General features: G+C 37.3%; 1 long non-coding RNA gene across 1 annotated transcript; it reads right to left on the bottom strand.

Annotated features, from left to right (window-relative positions):
* Positions 1-963: 963 nt before the first annotated feature.
* On the bottom strand, positions 964-7,481 carry LOC147479639 (uncharacterized). The gene is made up of 3 exons (XR_015204009.1): positions 7,278-7,481; positions 7,099-7,194; positions 964-1,113 (listed from the first exon to the last, which is right to left on the bottom strand). It is a non-coding gene; the product is annotated as an uncharacterized LOC147479639 (long non-coding RNA).
* Between the last annotated feature and the right edge of the window lie 254 nt (positions 7,482-7,735).

The following is a 7,735-nucleotide window of genomic DNA, read 5'->3' as shown; positions in this document are numbered from 1 at the left end:
AAAATAATAGAAATCCGATGTTTATGATATAAGAAGCCAAATTTTCATTCATGTGGGGGATTGTTAGAAAAATAAATTTGCACAAATCCATTGAGATATGAATGAGTAATTTGTCTCCCAAGTTACCCTACTTGAGATGAAATGGATTTCTCTTGAAACAGTACGTAAAGTGAGAAAAACCTTTTCGAAAGGGTGCACTAGTTCGAAACAGTGCATTATGCCGAAAAGGTGCGACCTTTCGAAATGTGCACTGGTTTGAAACAGTGCATCATGTCAAAAATGTGTGACCTTTCGAAATAGGCACTAGTTCGAAACAGTGCTTTATGCCGAAATGGTGTGTCCTTTCGAAACATGTTACTTTTCAAAGAGTTGCTTACTTTTTTCCAAGAGTCACTGTGTTGTTTCAAAGAGGCAGCACTCACCTATAAATAGTGGATGAATTTGGAGAGAAAGACATACCAGATCACACAGAGTTCTGATTTTTCTCTTCACCCTCTGTTCTTAGTCTTACTATGTTGTGTTCGCTGATTCTGAAAAATTGAAGTGGTAGCTTTCTATAGAAGGAAATCCATTCTATCTTGGGAGACAGTTTTCCATCAACCTTCAAACACTGTGAAGGGGAAAATCTGTCTTAAGGACATAGTGTATCTACACTAGGCTCGGATTTAACTAAGAAGTACAAGACAAAATATTTGTATAGTTTGGTAATTGGTAAAGAGTAAGTACAATTAAGTTGTATATTCCTAACACATTTTAACTTTGAAAAAGAATTGTGTCGATCTTAATTGAGACATGAATTGCTCCTTATCTCAAATTCTCAATTTAGCTTGCTTCGATATATGTTAATTTATGGAAGTACTAAATTGTGGAAATGAAATGAGTTGACTAAGCTATTAGTACTCTTCGAAGCTGCAAATGTATGTAGCAAAAGGTGAGGCGACAAATTTATCAAAACAGACACAGAACTCATCATCAATGAAGTGAAAAAGCAGGTCCCTGAAACCATGACTACCCTCCCATAGGAATTTCTAGGTGAAAATGCAGCTTAACATTCTCCCATTGTTTCACTTTCTAGGAGTAGTGAGTTAACTTTCCATCAACAAAATTGCATACCTGGTTAATACAATTGGAAATTCAATAGTAAATGCAGTGATAATGCACTTCAAAGCTAGAAAAAAAATAAAAAATAAAATAAAACAATTAAGTTTCTAATCGACATCTGAGATTGTATATAAGATACACCATAAAAAACTGAAGCAATTAAATCGAAAGGCAGAGTTATGCCAAAAACAGGTGTGTAACAAATACCTAATAATTTGATTCTAGCTATACTAATATTAAAGAGATGCATGAGTCTGTCACCAGAGAACCGTTCAAAGGGGGAACTTCATTAGTCATACACCAATAAAGACCTTGGTTTAATACAGGCTCACTACATAATTGTAAATTCTCATTGGTTCATTAACCCTCATAAAATCAAGACAGTTAACATATCAAGAGAACTATATGTTATGTTATTAGAGTTTGATTTCAACCGCCAGCACATGAAGCCTTATCCAAATCGGTTTTGGTTTTGATAACCATTAGTTCATGGAGTTGGTTATGTACTAGGACTCTATAAGTGGAGTTGGTTATCATAATCAACTACTACACATGATCCTTATCTCAATCAGTTTTAGTTTCCCTTTTGCTTTAGGACTTGTATTCGATGGGAGTCTATAAATAGGACCCCATCCTTAGAGTTTTATTATCACACATTAGAGAGAAACTTGAGAGCATAGATTACAAATTAGGTGAGCTATTTTGTGAGTGCTTTGTGTAAGATTGATTGAGAGAATATATTAGTGTTTGTAACTACTTCTTGATAATAGTGAATTGTGGTGCGCTTGTGGATTAAGGCAATTGCCTAACCACATATATCTATGTGTTCCTCTTCTTTGTTTCTTTCTTCTGAGTTTTCTAGATTCTAAATTTGTCGTGTTGGTTGGGGTAGATTCCTAACAACTGATATCGGAGCGTAACGTTTTACTATAGATCTTGGGTATTGATTGTTCCTGTGTGAGCAATAGCGAATGACAAAGGAAAGTTGAAGATCAAAAAGTTTGACGAAACAAATTTTGGATTTTGGAAGATGCAAATTGAAGATCATCTATATCAGAAAGATCTATATCTTCCATTGATGGGATCCAAAACTGAAGCAATGGCTGTGGATGTTTGGAACCTGCTTGACAGAAAGGCACTTGGTACAATTTGGTTATCTCTCCGGGAAGTCGGAAGCATTCAATATCAAGACTGAGAAGACCACTGTGGATCTCATGAATGCTCTCTCTGCTATGAATGAACAACCCTCTGCTGCTAATAAGGTACATCTTATTATAAAGATCTTTACTTTAAGGATGTCTGAAGGAGATTCATTCAAGGAACATCTCAATAAGTTCAACGAGACCAGGGATCAATTAGAGTCTGTTGAAATATCTTTTAGTGATGAAGTTAGAGCTTTGGCCAATCTTGATCAGATGCCAGCAAGCTGGAAAGCTACAGTTGCTACCATCAGTGGCTCTGCAGGTAAAACTAAGGTAAAGTTAGATGATGTATTTAGTATGATACTGACCGAGGAGATCCGAAGTAAATCGGATGTTGCTTCAACTTCTGAGTCTGCATTGAGTTTTGAAAGTAGGGGTAGGAGTTCATACAGGGATTATGATAAGAACATATCTAAATCCAAAGGAAAATCTCAAGTTGATATATCCGAGATAGATTGCTATAATTGTGGCAATAAAGGACATTACTCTTATGATTGTAGGTTGCCTAAGAAGAAGAAAGGTAAGAAATATGGAAAGAAGAAACGCCAGGAAGCCAATGTGGTTGAGGTGTTAGATGATGCATTAATTTGTTCTATGGAGAGCAGAGACGACTCCTGGTTGCTGGACTCGGGTGCTTCATTCCATGCGACCTCAAATAAGGCTATGATAGAAAGCTATGTTGTAAGTAATCTTGGTACATTCTACCTGGGTGATAACAAGCCTTGCAACATTGCTGGTGAAGGCAATGTATAGATCAAGATTGATGGGTCTGTATGGAAGCTAAAAGATGTAAGGCATGTTCTGGATTTGAGGAGAAACCTAATCTCAGTAGGGCAGCTAGCAAGTGAAGGTTACACTACCCATTTTACAGGTGAAAGTTGGAAAGTAGCAAAAGGTGCATCGCTTATTGCACGTGGAAAGAAAGATATATGGTACTCTCTATTTAACCACCAGTGGTTATGGTTATGTTGATGTTGCTGATGACAAAGAAGATCCAAACACATGGCATCACAGACTTGGCCATATGAGTGAAAAAGGAATGCAAGTCCTTCATTCACAAGGAAAGCTACCAGGTTTGAAGTCTACTGGGATAGACTTATGTGAGAACTGCATATATGGAAAGCAGAAGCATGTTAGCTTTCAGAAAGTGGGAAGAACTCCAAAGCAGCAGAAGCTTGAGTTGGTTCACACAGATGTCTGGGGTCATTCATCTGTCTCCTCTCTTGGTGGTAAGTCATACTTTGTGACTTTCATTGATGACTCTACTAGAAAGGTATGGGTTTATTTCTTGAAGCAGAAATCTGAGGTTTTTGATGTATTCAAGAAGTGGAGAGATATAGTTGAAAATGAGACAGGGTTGAAATTGAAGTGTTTGAGATCTGATAATGGTGGAGAGTACAATGATACTGGTTTCAAGGAGTACTGTCCTGAAAATGGTATTCAGATGGAGAAGACACTGCCAGGGACACCTCAATAGAATGGGGTGGCTGAGAGAATGAACAAGTCATTGACAGAGCATGCACGGTGCATGCGTATACAAGTAGGGTTACCTAAATTGTTTTGGGCCGAAGCAGTTAGTACAGTAGCTTACTTGATTAACCGTGGGTTATCAGTTCCATTAGATCATAGGTTACCAGAGGAGGTCTGGGGCGACAAGCAAGTAAGTCTCTATTGTTTGCAAGTGTTTGGATGTGTGTCATATGTGCATATCAGTGATCAGTCTAGGGGTAAACTTGACCCTAAATCACTGAAGTGTGTATTCATTGGATATGGTGGTGCTGAGTTTGGTTATCGATTTTGGGATTACCATAATCGAAAAATCATACAGAGTATAGATGTGGTATTCAATGAGAATATAATGTACAAGGACAGAAATGACACACATGTTAGTGGGACTAACTTTGTTGACTTGGAAGACGACGGGTTAGTCATGGCGGCAATCAACAACAAGTTACTGATGTTCCACAATCAAACACAAAAAGTGGTGATGAGGTTGCTACATCACAGACTCCAGCTCCGACCAATGATCTTAGGAAGACCTCTAGGCAGCATGTGTCAAGTCAAAAGTATCCCACATCCACTTATGTGACTTAATTACTTGCTCCTTACTGATGGTGGTGAACCCCAGTGCTATAATAAAATAATGAAGGTAGAGGATGGGAGCAAGTGGGAGCTTGCTATGAAAGATGAGATGGACTCCATCATCACAAATGAGAAATGGGAGTTGTCTAAGTTACCCATTGGAAAGAAGACCTTGCATAACAAATGGGTATGCCGAGTAAAGGAGGAGCATGATGGCTTTAAAAGGTACAAGGCCAGATTGGTAGTCAAAGGTTTTCAGTAGAAGCATGGTATTGACTACACTGATGTATTTTCTCCAGTGGTGAAACTTACTACTATCAGGATGACTCTGGGTATTGTGGCAGCTGAAGGTTTACATCTAGAGCAGTTAGATCTTAAGATCGCATTTCTTCATGGTGACCTAGATGAAGAAATTTATATGCACCAACCGGAGGGTTTCATCATGAATGGTAAGGAGGAAATGGTGTGTAAGCTGAAAAGAGCTTATACGGTTTGAAACAAGCACCAAGACATTACAAGAAGAGCTTATACGGTTTGAAACATTACAAGAAGTTTGATGGTTTCATACAAAAGAACATTTTCTTCAAGTGCAATGCTGATCATTGTTGTTACTACAAGAGGTTTGATTCTAGTTATCTTATTTTGTTGCTATATGTTGATGATATGTTGATAGCTGGGTCAGATATGACTGAGATTAAAAATCTGAATAGACAGTTGGCAAGTGAATATGCTATGAAGGATCTAGGTGCAGCTAAGCAGATTCTTGGGATGAGAATCAGTAGAGATAAGGAGAAGGGAACTTTGAGATTGTCTCAGGTTGATTATGTTGAACGTCTCATTCGAAAGTTCAACATGAGTGATGCTAAACCTGTTAGCACACCCTTGGGTAGTCACTTTTGGTTATCTAAGGAACAATCTCCCAAGACCCAGAAAGACATAGATTTCATAGCTAAGGTACCATATGCCTCAGCCATTGGAAGTTTAATGTATGCAATAGTTTGCACGAGACCAGACATTGCTCAAACAGTAGGAGTTGAGAGTAGATTTCTTAGTGATCCTGGAAAGCAACAATGGGAGGCAATTAAGTGGATACTGCGCTACTTGAAAGACACTACTAATGTCTGTTTGTGTTATCACAGAGGTGATATAAGACTGCAAGGTTATGTTGATGTAGACTTTGTAAGAGATATTGAGCGCAGGAGGAGTACCACTGGTGTTGTGTTTACTATGGGTGCAACAGTCGTTAGTTGGCCTGGGTTTCACAATTACAGAAGATAGTTGCTTTGTCTACTACAGAAGCAGAGTATGTTGTAGTCACTGAGGCTAACAAAGAGATGATATGGTTCCAAGGCTTGCTGGACGAGTTAGGTTTGATACAAGAAGAAAATGTGTTGCATTGTGACAGTCAAAGTGCAATACATCTAGCGAAGAATTCAACATTCCATTCGAGGACTAAACATATTGATATACGCTACCATTTCATCAGGTCGCTTCTGGAAGATGAAGTAATAGTACTTGAGAATATTCAAGGAAGTCAGAACCCAGCTGATATGTTGACTAAACCAGTGATTATTGAGAAACTGAAGCTCTGTTCAGCTTCGGTTGGTCTTCTAGCTTGAGGATCGTTGTTGAAGCACGCCATGATGCACCAGTTATACAAGGAGTACAGTTACTTTGTTTATCAGTCTCCAAGTGGGAGATTGTTATGTTATTAGAGTTTGATTTCAACTGCTAGCACATGAAGCCTTATCCAAATTGGTTTTGGTTTCTATAACCATTAGTTCATGGAGTTGGTTATGTACTAGGACTGTATAAGTGGAGTTGGTTATCATAACCAACTACTACACATGATCCTTATCTCAATCAGTTTTAGTTTCCCTTTTGCTTTAGAACCCCATCCTTAGAGTTTTATTATCACACATTAGAGAGAAATTTGAGAGCATAGATTACAAATTAGGTGAGATATTTTGTGAGTGCTTTGTGTGAGATTGATTGAGAGAGATATATTAGTGTTTGTAACTACTTCTTGATAATAGTGAATTGTGGTGCGCTTGTGGATTAAGGCAATTGCCTAACCATGTATATCTGTGTGTTCCTTTTCTTTGTTTCTTTTTTATGAGTTTTCTAGATTCTAAATTCGTTGTGTTGGTTGGGGTAGATTCCTAACACTATATACACTAAAAGGTCAATGTCTTGCATAAAAAAATGTCATCGCAATACAAATGAGAAGTTGATGGAAAAACCAAACTGGCATTGCGCAACACTTGGCTAGCTGGCTGCATCTTTGTTTAGGTGTGTGCTCGTATAATTGGTAAGAAAAATAAAACCGTAAGCTACACACTACATTTTAAGCAAAACAAAGAATCTACATAGCATAGCCAACTACAATATAAGCAAAAGAGTTTCTACATTCAATATAGGCATATTGAATGAACTAATAGCTAGTATAGGCGTGATATTCAACAAAATTCTAAATGAGCTTTTGTTCTCCTGGATTCAACTCCCACTTAACCTCCAAAATCTTGTAACTTAAGTAATCAATGTAAGTCTAGATACTCTAAGTTTTAATGTTTAAAACAGACTTAAGGACTCATAAAACTTTCAAAAATAAGAGAGAGAATATGATAATTACATAACTAAAATGCAACATAAAAATTTTGAGAAGATAAATTAGATAAAATAACCTGATTATTAAGTGCAACTTATTAATTACCTGTGCACACATTGGAATCAAACGTCTCAAACATGCAATCTCCATGACACTATGCATTCACTTCTAAAAGTCAACCCATTCTTTCCTTTTGTGCACCTATATCAAACAAACTTAAAAATCAATCAACCAATAAAAAATAAAATGAAAATTCAACAAACAAAACAAAAGGAGTGATGTACCGAAGGAGACATGATAATGACTGCATATGGTTGAAATATTCTTTTGATATTCAATAAGATCATTGACTGCCAATAGTGACAATTACAATCATGGTTCTCCAGGCTTCCTCAAGGCATGCAATCATACACTAACATCCGTTGATCACCCTCAATGTAGTAACCGGTCAATTTAACCAAATTAGGATGGAAGAGGTCACCAAGGAAAATAACTTCAGCCTGCCATAATGGTAAAGTATTAATGTACACAGTATATATGATCACATGAAAACAATATGTATTTATTGATCAAACCTGTAAGTACACATTGATTGAATAATGAAAAATGCATGCATCCACTCTTTATGACCCTGAAATTCATCATGGTTGCGGATTTTAACTGCAATTGTAAGTGCAGTGCCAGGTTTCACTGCAGCAGTTCCATTCTCCTCAATCCATCCCTTGAAAACACAACAAAGCCA

The sequence above is a fragment of the Coptis chinensis genome, chromosome 8 (assembly GCF_015680905.1).
Source record: "Coptis chinensis isolate HL-2020 chromosome 8, ASM1568090v1, whole genome shotgun sequence".
Taxonomy (NCBI): Eukaryota; Viridiplantae; Streptophyta; class Magnoliopsida; order Ranunculales; family Ranunculaceae; genus Coptis; species Coptis chinensis.
The sequence above is the reverse complement of the archived record's forward strand: the minus strand, read 5'-3'. Positions and strand labels throughout refer to the sequence as shown.